We start from the raw sequence: 17,997 nt of genomic DNA, 5'->3' as shown, positions 1-17,997 counted from the left end.
TCCTTATGACTTAACAGGTCAGTAAAGGTAAATATTTTTATTCTTTTCAGAAGAATGCTTTTAAAATAACTCAAATCCACCTGTATAAGCTGGTGGTTTTCATTAAATAACTCTTTATCAATGCAGTACAACTGACCTGAAGATTGACTAGAGCATTATCTTTACATTTTTGAAGCATAAAAACTGCCGTAACATTCGGTGCCAAACATTGTTTTCTGAACTACAGGTGTCTTCCACCAAATGTGTCATTGAATACCGCAAAAACCGTTTTCCAACTCCGAAATATGGTTCCACTTTTTAATTGAATCCACCTTAATAAACGGTTAACTAAGATACAGGCTCAGAATGTTAAAAATAGACAACTTCTTTCCCCAAGCAAACTTCAAACTTTCACTACTTTTCGAAATGTTGCTGGCAGGTACCGTTTTAATGACATCATTTTCAATATATAATCTTTCCAGGTCGCCATCAATCACACGAGGACTTCACAGTTTTTACCGCTTGCTACATACAAGGGAATTCGTCACTTTTCCATAAAACAAGTGTTAAACTTCAGTATCTCATATTCGCACCTACCTAATTGAATTGGCTCCAAAGCATTGATGTACAGACAATGGAGAGGGGACATACGCACTTCGGAGAACTGAATGCAGAAGAATGATTTTAAATAGGTTACACATTGAAAGTGTTAATTGAATAATGGGAAGTGAAGTTACGAATACATTCAAAGAGGGAATTTTTGATAGGTTAGTACTGGCGAAGTGGAGAAAACATTTGGAAAAAGAAGTAGGTTTCAGTTTTGAAACATCAAGAATACACACGACGACGAGACTGGTATAGAATCATAAGCTTTCTTCACTAAAGTGAAATGTGACAAAGTAGTAAACGTTGACTCATCACTCCATGTTGTAGACCGTGTTGCAGAGAACAGATGACATAAACTAACACCTGCACTTATCTTGGATTTTGTCGAGTTTATGAAAGCCACAGCTCATTACTGATTACAACAAAATGATGTTTCCACGTAGAAGTTGCTCCCTCACCGCCTGTATAGAGAGTAGTGTCCAGCATCACTACCTTGCAATGAAATAGATTTGGAAAAAGCAATGAATAAGAATTGGCTAAAGGTCGAATCAGAAGTTGACTGAGTGTTGACTTTCCTCTCGGAGTGTCCAACGAGTCCAGGTTGTTGCATTAAATGGAGAAAATATGCCTGTATTTTGTAAATCACACATTTACAACGCCATGAAGCTCATACTTATTCACACTGGAACACAACTAAGCCTTTCAGCTCAACTGGTTATTCCAACATCTATTGCGATCATGTATGTAACTAAACTCAAACATAAAACTTCTGCATCTCTCTGTGATAAACAATGCCGAAGGTCTACAACCCTCTGTGTAAAGGACAGTTCTCCTCAGCTCTGACTTAATTTGGATCTGTTTTTATATCATAACCCGAGTTCAAGCCATCTCAATTGGTGAAATGTCTCACCTGAACCTACTCTGCTTATTCATGTTTTCTGTTTGATGCATTTCGTTGAGATTGTTCTCATTCCTCGAAACTCTCTCAACAATCTGGTGAACGTACGTTGCACTCCCTCCAACTCAATATATTTGCTGCGATTACAACACATCAGCAGCAGTCTAAACAAGCTCCTAAGCAACCAAAGTAATACTGTTATACCCCTGTCTTCAAATCAACATTTAAATGCAGTCTAGAATTGTGTTAGTCTAACTCGTGGCCTTCCTGCAACTGCAGGTCATCCTATGTAAATTTGTATATCCACACATTCCAATCACTTAATGTTTGAGAAATACTCTGCATGCTTGCAAATTTACCAAAGTGTCTGGCCCCGTACGTCTCCACATTATACCCCAAATGTCATCTACTAGTTTATTCATAACGATCGTTCTAATACACCTCGGGCCACTTTCATCAAACGTCCAAACATTGGACTTGACACTCACCTGCAAATGGTTGATATAGAGTTAACAGTTCGTGCCCAAACACTGATCCTCACAGTACACCAGAGGGCACACTACCCAACTGTGAAAGTTACTCATTTATTCTTGTTCCCATCTTCTTTAGACTTCCAGCCAATCATTAATCCATGTCAATACGAATTTCATGTATTCAAACCTTTCTATCCTTCTTCCTTTGTACCATTTTATAAAACGCCTCATGAAAATCTATGGATACAACATCCATCAGCTCTCCTTGGAAAGTAGTGTCAGGCATTCTCCAGCTTCAGTCAAGAGCAAAATATTACCAAAGCATTAAACAGAAAATGATTTTTTAAAAAAGAATACATCAGTGGAAAATAATGGATTCACAAACAAGCTTCGCAGCAAGTGCGGAGAGAAAATTATTTTCAAAACTGTTTGATTAAATTTGCCGAAATTATGTTGCTCAAACTATAAAAAAGAGCACTGATGAACTGTGCTAGTTAGTAAAATGAGGGTGTGTTCTATCAGCATACCTTTCAGAAAACTGTTCCTGCAATCACCATGAAACCGAACTATCCGTCCAGAATGTGATGGCTTGACTTGGGTACAATAGTCAAGTTGGAATTACACTATTTTAGATATGTTTTTCTTCTATTTTTTCATTACTAGTCATCTGTACAATTGTTTTTAATTATCAGGATGCACTATGTTTCTCCTCCCTCTTTACCTGCTCCCTCTTTACAACCCCGTTCCGTTTTATTGTTGTTGCACTCACTGACGGGCATTTTTTGTGAATCATTCAATGTTAAAGGAAGCAAAAAAAACACACAAACATTCAAGTAGGCTAATACTGGCAGATCCGATGAATCAATGTCCTGTCATGAAGTGGCATCCACTTGAGCTGTACACATTTTCACTTTCATATGATACTCCTCGGATGTTTTGCTCATGGATGGAATCGAGTTGACGGGATCCTTCCGTCTCATATCTGGGAGATGATGTCGATGCATTTTGACGTAATTGTGCTCAGCAACCGGAGAGCGTTTCGCAAAAGAACCAACAAAGATTTACGTCTGTAACTAGAGAAAGAGAGGGCTGCACAGTTGCAGCAATTGAGGTAGTCGTGGGCGTGTGGTTAAGGCGATGCATTCAAAATCCTTTGGGGTTACACAGCGTAGGCTCGAATGCTGACGACTACGTCTTGTGCTGCGTTTCTTACCTTGATTTTCCTTCTAAATTATTTGGGATGTATCACGCTTGAGGTGGTATTTGCGTTAAAGCATGCAATACAACGCGTTTTTTTTTCTATTTCATTCATCTGAAGAAAATCTATCTACAGATTCAATGGGGCTTTTCTGTGTTGTATGACTTTGGCAGGAAAGCAATCACCCAAATTCAGCCTCAGTTCTCCGAGTAAATATCGCCCAGGGCAGACTTTGGGGCACGCAACAACAGTTTGGTTAAACTTCACGAAATCGTGTTGCTCAAATTGCCGTTCGCCATGTTTGGGACCAATGAGTACGGCCTCAGAGAAGATCTTGACTTCATGTCACACGGCAGGTGAACCTACCTCAATAGTCAAATACGCACACACACACACACACACACACACATCTCACACAAACACACACACTCACACAGACACATTCTCAAACACGCAGTCACACTTATCCTCTCTCATAGGGATGTACTGCACTCACGCACACACTATCTCAACACACAGACATATTGAAGAGCACACACACCCACACCATCTCCCTCTCTCTCCCTCAAACAACTACACATCCCCGCTCACTCTTTCTCTCTCTCTTTCACACACACTCATATGCACGTGGTTACAAACACACATCAATGTTTGGGTGAACTTGTATTTGCAGACATATTGTCTCATATTTGTGCAATATCCATATTGTTCCGTCTGACTCAGTATTGTGTTTACCAAGTATCGATTACTAGCTATTTGTTGCCAGAAACTGACAACTAAGTACTTCTCGTACAAAACTTGGGCTATTAATCGAGGAGTAGTGATTCTGTTGAATTGTTTAGAGAATACTGTCCGGTATTTCACATTCAACAATCAATATTAGCTTGACAATGCAACCTGGATTCGTGAGGTAACAATGCATGCTCTGCAATCCCGGTTTTGGGGAACAATTGAGTTTCTGTATCACATCCTCACCCGCTTTGTACCATTTATTTTGATTCAGTCACTGAATGTTTTCACTGTCAAACACATTCTTGTAGCCAGCAGATGGTAAACAGAAGAACATTCATAACTTTACTCTTTGAAATCTCGGCAATTTCATACATTTATGTTCTATGTTCATGTTGTATTCTATATGGGGTCGCACGGGGAGATAGGTGTGCATTTCTCCCGTTTGCCGCACGAAAATTTGCATATATGCTGTAACTCAGGCGAAGTTTGGAGAGCAACCGAAAAGTGTGTGACCAATCCATTTACGTTTATTGGAAAATTCATTACATTATGAAATGTGTTTAATCCTATAGAATAGTATTGCTTTTATTTTGATTAAGTATACTTTCTCCCAGATGTCACTGATAAATGTAACACTTACACAACCAGTCTGGGGGAAAAAAACTGCATTTTGTACAAGGCTCATCAAGAGTCTGAAAATATGGAATCATCCCACCAGACTCAGAAACAACAGGAAATTTTTGCAAGAACATTAGCTCACAAAGCAGGTTTTTTTCACTCAATGTTCGAGTTAATTGCTGACAAACCACAATTTACATGGCAAGCATTTGAACTTGAAGACAGGGGGATTTGCATTGTTTGTCAGCTGCAGCGTGGTTTCCTCATTTATTGAAAATGTGTTGCTGGAAAAGCGCAGCAGGTCAAGCAGCATCCAAGGAACAGGAGAATCGACGTTTCGGGCATAAGTGCTTCTTCAGAAATGAGGAAAGTGTGTCCAGCAGGTTTATATAAAAGGTAGGGAGGAGGGATTGGGGGAGGGCCGTTGGAAATGCAATAGGTGGAAGGAGGTCAAGGTGAGCGTGATAGGCCGGAGTGGGGTGGGGGCGGAGAGGTCAGGAAGAAAATTGCAGGTTAGGAAGGCGGTGCTGAATTCGATGGATTTGACTGCGACAAGGTGGGGGGAGGGGAAATGAGGAAACTGGAGAAATCTGAGTTCATCCCTTGTGGTTGGAGGGTCCTAGGCAGAAGATGAGTCGCTCAGTATTCTGTACGTTTCATTCATCTAATCTCCATTGAGTATTGACCCAGAGTCCTCAACACTCCTCATTTGTTAAGATTTTCAGTCCTGGGACCATTCTCCTTAACCTCCTCTGAACACGCTACTGGGCTAGTATATCCTTCCTGAGATATGGGGCCCAAAACTGCACGCAATATCCAATTGTGGTCTGACCAGAGTCTTATAGAAACTGAGAAGTACATCCCTGCTTTTATATTCAAGACTTCTCAAAGTAAATGCCATCATTGCATTTTATTTCCTAACTACTGAAACAACCTGCAAGTTTACCTTGAGAGAATCCTGGACTAGAATTCCCAAGTCTCTTTGAACTTCACAGTTTTGAATTTTCTCCCCAGTTAGAAAGTAGTCCATGCCTCTATTCTTCCAAACAAAGTGTATGACCTCATACGTTGCCATGTTTTACTCTTTCTGTCATGTCATCACCCACTTTTCTAACCTATCCAAATTCTTCTGCAGCCTCTCCATTTCCTCAATGCTATCTGTCCCTCCACCTATGTTTGTATTGTCTGCAAACGTATCCAGCATGCCCTCAGCTCCTTCAACTAGATCTATAGGGAGAACTAGCATTTGGAGACTTAACGGGCTCGAAAGTAGAAGACAGATCGTGATGGACGAGGGTTGCTTTCTTGACAGGAGACATGTGACCAGTGGAGTGCCACAAGGATCGTGCTAGATCCAAAGCTTTTTGTCAATGTTATAAATGCTTTGGATGTGCACACAGGAGATATAGTTCGTAAATTTGCAAAGGACTCCAAAATTGAAGATGTAGTGGACAGTGAAGAAGGTTACCTTAGAGTACAACGGGGATCTTGATCAGATGGGCCAATGGGCTGAGGAGTGGCAGATGGAGTTTAATTGAGATAAATGCGAGGTGCTACATTTTGTAAAAGCGTATCCTAGCATAGCTGGGCTTGCACACGTAATAGCAAGGTCCTAGGAAGTGTAGCTGAACAAAGAGACCTTGGAGTGCAGGCTCAGAGCTCCTTGAAAGTAGAGTCGCTGATAGATAAGATAGAGAAGAAGGCGTTTGGTATGTTTTGCTTTATTGGTCAGAGTATTGAGTACAGGAGTTGGGAGATCATGTTGCGACTGTACAGGACATTAGTTTGCGACTGTACAGGACATTAGTTAGGCCACTGTTGGAATATTGGTCTCCTTCCTGTCGGAAAGATGTTATGAAACTTGATAGGGTTCAGAAAAGATTTACACAGATGTTGCCAGCATTAGAGGATTTGAGCTATTGATAGAGGCTGAATTGGCTGCGGCTGCTTTCTCTGGAGTATTGGAGGCTGAGGGGTGACCTTATAGAGGTTTATTAAATCATGAGTGGCATGGAAGGGGTAAATAGGCAAGGTATTTTCCCTGGGGTGGGGGAGTTCAGAATAGAGGATATAGGTTCGGACTGACTGGAGAAAGATTTAAAAGAGACCTAAGGGGAAACATTTTCACGCAGAGGGTGGTGTGGGTATGGAATGAGCTGCCAGGAGAAGTGGTGGAGGCTGGTACAATTTCAGCATTTGAAAGGCATCTGGATGGGTATATGAATAGGAAAGATTTAGACAGATATGGGCCAAGTGCTGGCAAATGGGACGAGATTAGATTAGGATATCTAGTCAGCATGATCGAGTTGGACTGAAGAATTGGTTTCTATGTTGTACATCTCCGTGACTCTATGGCTCTATTAATGTATAAAGTGAAATGTTGTGTTCCAACACTGAGCCGTGTGGAACATCACTTGTCGCTTACTGTCATCCTAAGAAGGATCCTTTTATCCTCACTCTCTGTTTTCAGCCAGACAGCCAAGTTTCTATCCAAGTGAGTACCTTGCCTCGAACACTACGACCCTCATCTCACTCAGTAGCTTCCTGTGTGACACCTTGTCAAAGGCCTTCTTGAAGTTCAGGTAGAAAACATGCATTGGCTCTCCTTGGTCAGACCTGCTCATTATGTCCTTAAAGAATTCTAATATATTTGTCAAGTATGACCTCCCCTTGATGAAACCATGATGGCTTTGCCTTGTTTTACCATACACTTTCAAGGATTCAGAAATCTCATTCTTCACAATGAATTCCAGGATCTTACCCATGACCGAGGTTAAGCTAATCTGTCTGTAAGATTCCATCTTTTGCCTTATTTCCTTTTTAAATAGGGTTGTCATGTTAACGATTTTCTAGTCCTCTGGGTCCCTCCCTGATTCTAACAATTCCTGAATCATCACCACGACTGCCTTCGCTATCTCTTCAATTATCCCTTAGAACTCTGGGGTGGAGTCCATCTGGTCCAGGTGATTTATCCACTTTCAGGCCATTCAGTGTTTCTAGCACCTTCTCCTTGGTGTTGTCCACCATACTCAGCTCTTTCCCCTCACTCTTTTGAATATTTGGGAATTTACTCATGTCTTCATGACTGACCAGAGTAATTATTCAGTTTCTCAGCCATTTCCTTGTTCGTCTGTTAGTCTTTGTAAGGTTCCCAATCCTCTGGTTTCCTATTGCCCTCACCACAGTATAGAATCATGGAGATGTACAGCATGGTAACAGACCCTTTGGTCCAACCCGTCCATGCCGACCAGATATCCCAACCCAATCTAGTCTAACCTGCCAGCACCTGGCCAATAGCTCGCCAAACCATTCCTCTTCATATATATCCATCCAAATGCCTTTTAAATGTTGCAAGTGTACCAGTTTCCACCGCTTCCTCTGGCAGCTCATTCCATACACGTATTACCCTCTGTGTGAAAAAGTTGCCCCATAGATCTCTTTTATATATTTCCCCTCTCACTCTAAAACCTACGCTCTCTAGTTCTGGACTTGCCAACCCAGGAAAAATACTTTGTCTATTTATCCCATCCATGACCCTCATAATTTTGTAAACCTCTGTATGGTCACCCCTCAACCTCCAATGCTTCAGGAAAAGAACCCAGCCTGTTCAGCCTCTCCATATAGCTCAAACCCTCCAACCCTGGCAATGTCCTTGTAAAACTTTTCTAAATCCGTTCAGGTTTCACAACATATTTCCGATAGGAAGTTGACCAGAATTGCATGCAATATTCCAACAGTGGCCTAACCAATGTCCTATACAGCCACAATATGACCTCCCAACTCCTGTACTCAATACACTGACCAATAAAAGAAAGCATACCAAACGCCTTCTTCACTATGCTATCTACCTTCGACTCCACTTTCAAGGAGTTATGAATCTGTACTCCTAGATGTCTTTGTACAGCAACCCTCCCTATGAACTTACTATAAGGTGTATAAGTCCTGCTAAGATTTGCTTTCCCAAAATGCAGCACCTCACATTTATCTGAATTAAACTCCATCTGCCACTTCTCAGCCCATTGGCCCATCTGGTGAAGATCCTGTTGTAATCTGAAGTAATCTTTTCGCTGTCCACTATACCTCCAATTTTGGTGTCATCTGCAAACTTACTAACTGTACCTCTTATGCTCGCATCCACATCATTTATGTAAATGACAAAAAGTAGAGGACCAGCACTGATCCTTGGTCATAGGCCTCCAGTCTGAAAAACAACCCTCCACCACCACCCTGTCTTCTACCTTTGAGCCAGTTCTGTATCCAAATGGCTACTTCTCCCTGTATTCCGTGAGATCTAACCTTGCTAATCAATCTCCCATGGGGAACCTTGTCGAACGCCTTACGGAAATCCATATAGATCACATCTACCGCTCTGCCCACATCAAACCTCTTTGTTACTTCTTCAGAAAACTCAATCAAGTTTGTGAGACATGATTTCCCATACACAAAGCCATGTTGTCTATCCCTAATATTTCCTTGCCTTTCCAAATACATGTACATCCCGTCCCTCAGGATTCCTCCAACAACTTGCCCAATATGTTTTCTCTTTTTGCTGTTATTCTATCCCTGACTTCCCTAGTCAGCCGTGGTTGCCTCATCCTCCCTGCACTGTTTTTTTTTCCTCGAGATGAATCTCTGCTGTGTCTCCTGAATTACTCCCAGAAATTCCTGCCATTGTTTTTCCACTGTATTTCCTGCTTGACTCCTGTCCCGGTCAATTCTACCCAGTTCCTCCTCATGCCTTTAATTAAGCGGTAAAATTATTACCTCTATTTTATGTTCACCCTCTCAAACTGCAGAGTAAATTCAATCATATTATAATCACTGCCTCCTAAGGGTTCCTTCACCTTAAGCTTCCTTATCATGTCTGCCTCTGCCTTGTTGCATCACACTAAATCCAGTATTGCCTATTTCCAAGTGGGCTCCACAATAAGCTGCACCAAAAATCCAATTGGTTGACATTCCACAAATTCCTTTTCTTGCAATCCACTACCAACTTGATTTTCCCATTCCACCTTCATATTCAAATCCCCCATGATTACTGTAACTTTGCCTTTCCTAAACATCTTTTCTATCTTCTCATGTACCTTGAGGCACAGCTCCTAAGGGCGGCCTGTACATAACTCCAAATGTGTTTTTTCACCTTTGCAGTTTCTCATTTCTACCCTCACAAATTCTGCACCATCCGACCCTACATCATTGCTTACTATTGCATTAACTTCATTTCTTAATAATAAGGGAATCACATCCATTCTACCCTGTCAGAGGGTCAGTACGGAGGGAGTGCCACACTGTTGGCAGACAGTACTGAGGGAGTGCTGCACGGCCAGAGGGTGATTACTGAGGGAGTGCCACACTGTCAGAAGTTCAGTACTGAGAGAATACCAAAATGTCAGAGGGTAAGTTATGAGGGTTTTGCTGCACTGTCAGAGGATTAGTACTGAGGAAGCACCACACCATCAGAGGATCAGTACTGATGGAGTGCCACACTGTCAGAGGCTCAGTACTGATGGTGTGCTGCACTGTCAGAGGGTCAGAACTGAGGAATGCTGCACTGTCAAATGGTTAGTACTGAGGGAGTGCCACAATGTCAGAGGGTCAGTACTAAGGGAGTGCAGCACCGTCAGAGGGTCAGTATTGAGGGAGAGCGGCACTGTCAGAGGGTCAGGACAAAGATAATGCTGCACTGTCACAGGGTCAGTACTGAGGGAGTGCCACACTATCAGACACTCAGTACTGAGGGCGTGCTGTACTGTCAGAGGGTCATACTGAGGGAATGCCGCACTGTCAGAGGGTCAGCACTGATGGAATGCTGCACTGTCAGATGGTTATTAATGAGGGAGTGCAACACCGTCAGAGGGTTACTACTGAAGGAGTACGGCAATGTCAGAGAGTCAGCAGGGAGAGAAAGCTGATTCTTCACTATTTCAAAATAGTGATGGAAAAGGATAGACCAGGTCGAAATGTTGTTCTAAATTGGAGAAAGGCCAATTTTGATGAGTGGGTGGCAACTCCAAGCATCCAGATTTGCCACTTGACCTCCCAGACAGTGTTCCAACTTGTAATTGTCTGCACTCAGAATAGGAGCCCACTGCTGAATCTGACCTGAACCTTCAGGTGGCAGAGCCTTGTCCTCTTTCAGTAGCCCTATCTATTAAGTTACTATTGTGGTCCTTTACTTTGACAAATTTACATTCATACAAATATTGGTGGAACTTGCTCTCATCATCAAACTTTTCTTCTCTACCTCAACTTATCTCTGTTCAGCATCAACCAAAGCATAGAAAGCATACACTATTGAATGCTACTCTCTGTAAAGTCACCTATGGGCCAACACGACCGTGATACTATCCTGGGAAGCATCAGATTTCAGCCCTACGTCTCACTTGAGATTGTAGTCTGTCAACACCTTAGACAATGACAGCTGATTCTTCACTTCCCTAAAGGCGATACCTCAGCTACAAGACCATTTTGCATGCTTGCACTTTTTCATTCGCAAATGTAAAAGTGCCAGCATAGGTGCCAGGTGACATATGACTTTTCCATAATAAGTCAACAACCCAAGAAAAGACTAGTACATACTTGGGAGCCAGGGCACCTTTGACTGCCCTCACTTAATCTTCCAATAGATGTAATCTGGTCTTGTCGACTCGGTCAGCCAAGGAAGTCAGTTAAGGTGACTGGAACACATTTTTGTTTCTCTGCTGAGGACCCAATTTCCAAGTTCTTTCAAGGCTCTTTACTGCTCTTCTCTGTTATTAGCACATCATCCAGTTAAATGTTGACATGGTTGACTTTGTAAAATATTTTCCATTATCCACTGGAAAATGACACAGCTGATTAGACCCCCAAAAAGCAGTCTCATGTATTGATACAAACCCTTATGGGCAATATCTAATTTCCTCTTATTTTCTAATCGCAATTGAAGGAACACATGTTTCTCATCGAGCTCCATGAAGGACAATGTGTACACGCCCGCCAGATGTGTAGATAACTCCTGTTTGCAAGGGATTGGGTATTTATGTTGCTATGAAAAGCAGTTCACCATTTGTTTGCAATCGCCACAAGGCAAACCGATCTGTCAGGCTTCGGAATCGGTACGACCAGTTCTGCCCATTCCACAAACGGCATTGGTTTGATCATTCTTTCACTTTCCAGCCTGATTTCCCATACCTCTACTTTTGCACATAAAGTGAATGGCATTGGTCAGGCCTTGCAGAATTAAGCAATTGCTTCTGAATCAACGCTTAATGTGGTCTTGCCACTTTTCATAGTCCGTAGATATCCCTGACAAACGTCTGGTTATTTAATTGAGAATTCGCTCTGGCGGCCAGTTTCTAATCAAAAAGTGCACAACCAATCAAGTTGAACCTTTCCCAACCAATCTCACCCCATCAGACATGTGCATCAGCCTTTTACTATAATCAGTCTGTGGCAACTGAAACAACTGCTTTTCATAAGAGATGGGAACAAAGATTGTAGACTTAATTTGTTGGGGCTCTTCCACAAATGTAAGGTTTGCAATACAGGGTGAATTTTGGTTCCACAGCCACAGATACAGACACATTGATATCAACTTCCAATAGAACTGAGTAACCATTTAACCATTTGTTTGTTTTGATTGGTGCTGGTTTGGATATTGTGAAGCAATTTAAGTGTTCCAAACCAGCTGTAGATGCACTTGATAGGGTGTGCATGGTCTTGGATACGAGTCTACGAGTTCTCTGACTTTATTCAGACATAGCGGGACACTTCGTGCTGACTTGTGTCTGCGTACTGACTGTATGAAAGTGGCCTGCTGGCCTGGATCCTCAAGAAAATTGTAATTGTTTGTTGAGGATTGATTTTGGTTGGGGTTTTTCTGTGGGCTGATCTAGCTTCCCTCTGCTCAGGACATGACCTGAATGAGGCCATGCAATTGCCTGCATTCAAATGGTGTTCCCGAATCTCAGCTGGCCTGGAGAGGGTGTCCACTTACATTGGTATACCGTGTAACTCATAAACTTCACTTGCCACATTTTCTAATGATAAAGGCAATTATCGTGCCTGTTTGAAGTCCAAGGGGACTTCAGCTAGTAGGTGCTTTTGTATGGTCACATCACTAATGCCACGCTCATTGCCATAGAAGTAATTCCACAAAGGCTGGTATGCAGTCATCAAGTCATCCTTGATTTACACGCAGATAGCACATAGCACTGACCCAGCAAGCTCACAGCCAACTGCTGAAGTGAACAGAACCCCTGACTCGCCTGTTTATTTTCTTTAATATCGCTGCAATACTGCCATACCGCAGTCGTGTTTATTTTGCCCAGCGCCTGTGTTGTGTGAATGTAGGTGCAGGACAAAATGACAAATACCAGTTTTAATATTCCACCACCAGGAAAAACACACAAACAAAGCCTGTTATCTTTTGTCAGCCAGGCGTCCCTGATTTGGACCAGGTTCACAGACGCAATAAAAGAACTAATTCTTTGATATCCACTTGACTGACCTTGTTCCGATCACTGCAGTGGAAAATGAGGAAGGATGTACAGCAGGATATAGATGAATTGGAAGTTTGGGTGGAGAAATGGCAGACAGAATTTAATCTGAAAATGTATGTGGGGTTGCATTTTGGGAGATCAAATGCAAGAGTTTAAATATACAGCAAATGGCAGAACCTTTCGGAGCATCAATATCAGAGGAAGCTTGGTCTGCATGTCCATCGCTTCCTGAAAGTGGCAATACCAGTGGAAATGATGCAAATCAGATGTATGATATACTTACCTTCATTGGATAGGACATTAACAGTTTGCAAGTCACGTAAGAACTGTATAAACTTGAATACGGCCACATTTGGAGTATTTTGGGCAGTTCTGGTCACTGCACTTTATCAGAAGTCTGGAGAAATTTTGTAGGATGTTGCCAAGATAGCAATATATTAGCTATAAGGAGAGATTGGACAAACGGGTCGTTTTCATTTGAACGTCAGAGGCTGAGGGGGTATCTGACAGAAGTATATAAAATTATGAGAGCTATGGATAGCGTGTGTCGTCAGTGTCTTTTTCCCAGCCTGGAAATGCCAAAGACAAGAGTACATAGATTTAAGATGATGGGGGTAAGTTTAAAGATGCGCAGATATTTTTAAACAAAGAGTGTAATGTACCTGGAATGTAATGTCTAGGGAGGTAGCAGAAGTAGATATAATAGCAATGCGGAAAATGCTTTTAGACAGACACCTGAAGAGGTGGAGAATAGTGGCTATGGACCATGTGAAAGCAGTTTGGAATCGCACCATGGCCAGCACATGTATGGCAGGCTGGAGTCTGTTCCTGTGCTGTGCAGTTCTATCTTCAATGTTGATTCCTCTATCAATGAAACATCATGCTTTCTTGATGGCTTTTCCAAGTTGTACAACCACCCTCAAGGATTTACCATCCTGGTAAGTAGAGTACTTTTGATCCTCCTCACTCTTTCGAACTGTGCATTTTAGTCAAAATTGTTTTTATTTCTCCTATCTTTAAAAAGGCATCAGCTTATGTTTTTCGATATTACGTTTTATTTACATATTGGCTATATGCTTAACTGGCCAGTTCCAATATGTTCTTCTTTGCCATGATATCCACTTGTGTTGCCACACTCAGGAAGCTATGGACTTGAAACCCAAGATCCTTCTGTATATCAATGCTCCTGAGAGGCCGGCTGTTTACTATATACTTTCTTTCGTTGTGCATTTAGCCTCTCAAAATGCATGACTTCACACTTGTTCACATTAAACTCCATATGCTGTTTCTCTGCCCAACCTTCCAACTAGTCTACTTCTTGCTGTATCCTTTAACAATCTTCCTTACTCTTCACAACTCCACCAATTTTTGTGTTGTCTGCAAAGATATTATTCAAGCCATCGATATTTTCTTCAAATTATTTATATGTATTTCAGACAACAGAGATGCCAGCATTGATCCTTGTGGAACCCCACTGATCACAGACTGCCAGTCAGAAATTTGAGTACAAAAGTTGTGAATTTATTGTAAACACTCAGAAAGCTCTAGTTACGCCAGATCAAGGGCAAAGTATTCAATTTTGTCAACACAGCTTAGGAGTTGAAATAAGGTGTATAGGTGATTTTATTAGAATGGTTCCAGAGATACAGGAAATTGGAAGGTTAGGTTGAAGAAGTTGACATTGGAACAAAGGAGATTGGGTGTTGAGATAGAACATAGAAGAATACAGCGCAGTACAGGCCCTTCGGCCCTCGATGTTGCGCCGATCAAAGCCCACCTAACCTACACTAACCCACTATCCTCCATATACCTATCCAATGCCCGCTTAAATACCCATACAGAGGGAGAGTCCACTACTGCTACTGGCAGGGCATTCCATGAACTTACGACTCGCTGAGTGAAGAACCTACCCCTAACATCAGTCCTATATCTACCCCCCCTTAATTTAAAGCTATGCCCCCTTGTAATCGCTGACTCCATACGTGGAAAAAGGTTCTCACTGTCAACCCTATCTAACCCCCTAATCATCTTGTACACCTCTATCAAGTCACCCCTAAACCTTCTTTTCTCCAATGAAAACAACCCCAAGTGCCTCAGCCTTTCCTCATAGGATCTTCCTACCATACCAGGCAACATCCTGGTAAACTTCCTCTGCACCCGTTCCAGTGCCTCCACATCCTTCCTATAGTATGGCGACCAAAACTGCACACAATATTCCAGATGCGGCCGCACCAGAGTCTTATACAACTGCAGCATGACCTCAGGACTCCGGAACTCAATTCCTCTACCAATAAAAGCCAGTACGCCATATGCCTTCTTCACTGCACTATTTACCTGGGTGGCAACTTTCAGAGATCTGTGTACATGGACACCAAGATCCCTCTGCTCTTCCACACTACCAAGTAGTCTACCATTAGCCCAGTAATCCATCTTTTTATTACTCTTACCAAAGTGAATCACCTCACACTTAGCTACATTGAACTCCATTTGCCACCTTTCTGCCCAGCTCTGCAGCTTCTCTATATCCCGCTGTAACCTGCCATATCCTTCCTCACTGTCTACAACTCCTCCGACTTTCGTATCATCCGCAAACTTGCTCACCCAACCTTCTAAACCATCCTCCAGGTCATTTATAAAAATGACAAACAGCAATGGTCCCAAAACAGATCCTTGCGGAACACCGCTAGTGACGGCACTCCAAGATGAACCTTTGCCATCAACTACTATCCTCTGTCTTCTTCCAGCCAGCCAATTCCTAATCCAAACCTCCAACTCACCCTCAATGCCATATCTCTGTATTTTCTTCAGTAGCCTACCATGGGGGACCTTATCAAACGCCTTACTAAAATCCATATATACCACATCTACCGCTTTCCCCTCATCTACCTCCTTAGTCACCTTCTCAAAGAATTCAATAAGGTTTGTGAGGCACGACCTGCCCTTCACAAAACCATGCTGACTATCCTTTATCACATCATTCTTATCCAGATGTGCATAAATCCTATCCCTTACAATTCTCTCTAAGACATTGCCCACAACAGAAGTGAGACTCACTGGCCTATAGTTACTAGGATTAGATGTTGTGCAAGGTTATGAAAATTTTAGATTATATAAATATTGAAAAACCTGTTCCTATTACTTAATTGTGCCAGGATGAGAGTAGAGAAGGAGGAAAATATGAAGAGGTCAAAACTGAAATTCACCTGGAATTGCATGAAGGAAGCCTGAAACCCATATTTGACCACTGAGACAGGTTTGAGTCAGCAGGGTCTCTTGTTCCCAGGGCATGGCCATAAAAATGGCAGCCAACTTGTCGAATGGGAGAGGGAGCAGTCTGGGTTTCTAGACACGAGTGACCATTGACTCGTTGACTTTATTGTCACTTTGCAACTGGGGTTGGAGAATTGAACTCAGCCGAAGAGGGCAAAGACAGAGAGGAGAGAAATTTTGGAGAAATCCGTCTGTTTGAAATTTCTCCAAAGGGACAAAAGAAACTGTATGGGATGAGTACTTACAGTTTTGAGGAAACCATAGGGGAAAGAATGTTCCAAAGAAACTATATATGCCTGTTCTGAAATTCTGTTTTGTACCTTGAGTAGTGATTATTTTTAACCTCTTTTCACAGGGACATTAGAAGAAGAATTGAGATCAGAAAACTCAAAACACAATGTCATATCCAGATTTGACAGTATTGCTTGACGACAAACAGATCCTGGATATTCTCGGCATTTGAATGTGAAAGGAGATGTGTTTGCTCCATTTGCGTGTTCAAAACATTTCAAGTATCAATGTGACTGCGAGATACCAAGACCCAGACACCTGACTGAAAATGTTCCAATGCATTGACTGTGAAAAGAACTTCGACTAGTTATCATTCCTGAATAAAAATCTTAACTTTTCAGCAGGAGCAACTGTACATTTGTATTTTGTGTGGACAAAACTTCAACTCATCATCCAACCTAGAGAGTCACAGAGCCACCCAGACCATGGAGAGAGCATGGAAATGTGGGGACTGTGGGAAGGGATTCAACAACCCATCTCAGTTGGAGATACATCTACGTAGTCACACTGGGGAAGACTGTTCAGCTGCTCGCAATGTGGGAAGTGTTTTCGAGAATCATCTAACTTGCTGAAACACCAGCAGCTTCACACTGGTAAGAGGCCATTCACCTGCTCTGTGTGTGAGAAAGGATTCGCCCAATCCTCTCACCTGCTGACACACCAACAAGTTCACACTGGGGAGAAACCATACAGTTGCTCTTATTGTGTGAAGACATTTAGCCGTTCGTCCAAACCTCTGAAGCATCAGCGAGTCCATACCGGAGAGAGGCCTTTCACCTGCTTTATTTGTGGGAAGGGATTCACTCAGTCTTCTAACCTCCTGACTCACCAGCGGGTTCACACTGGGGAGAAGCCATTCACTTGTTCGATTTGTGGGAAGGGATTCTCTCAGTCCTTCCACCTGCTGACCCACCAGCGAGTTCACACCAATGAGAAACCTTTCAAATGCTCTGGCTGTGTGAAAACCTTGCACGTTTATCGAACTTGAAGACACACCAACGAGTACACACTGGGGAGAGACCATTCACTTGCTCTGTATGTGGGAAAGGATTCACTCAGTCATCAAACCTGCTAAAACACCAGCAAATTCACAACTGATTGCAGGGGATGGATCTTACTTTTGTCACTGCTGGTATTCACATCCACAACTGAACCACATTCTGTCAGTTGGATTTTGTTTCTGCTGATGGAACTAAACTCCAGCCTGGTCACATTGCTTCATGAATAAATAAATCTGCTTAATCAAATATGTTTGACGCTATATAGCTCAATGGCCCACAGTTGGATATTCAAAGGATAGTGTCAGCAATGTAACTGTCCTCCAGCATACAAAATAAACAACAAGTGCATGCTTAGCATAAAGCGGTGTATTTCTCAGCATCTATCCAAACCTGTTTGAAACTTCATTGTGGTTAGTCTCTCCTCTTGCAGATCAACCTGGGAGAATTTTCT

At 42.2% G+C, this 17,997-nt stretch overlaps 1 pseudogene; it reads left to right on the top strand.

Annotated features, from left to right (window-relative positions):
• Positions 1-17,696, top strand: part of LOC140455579 (uncharacterized) — a 46,318-nt pseudogene extending 28,622 nt beyond the window's left edge.
• The last annotated feature ends 301 nt before the right edge of the window (positions 17,697-17,997 follow it).

Source organism: Chiloscyllium punctatum, chromosome 30 (assembly GCF_047496795.1).
Source record: "Chiloscyllium punctatum isolate Juve2018m chromosome 30, sChiPun1.3, whole genome shotgun sequence".
Lineage (NCBI taxonomy): Eukaryota > Metazoa > Chordata > Chondrichthyes > Orectolobiformes > Hemiscylliidae > Chiloscyllium > Chiloscyllium punctatum.
The sequence above is the reverse complement of the archived record's forward strand: the minus strand, read 5'-3'. Positions and strand labels throughout refer to the sequence as shown.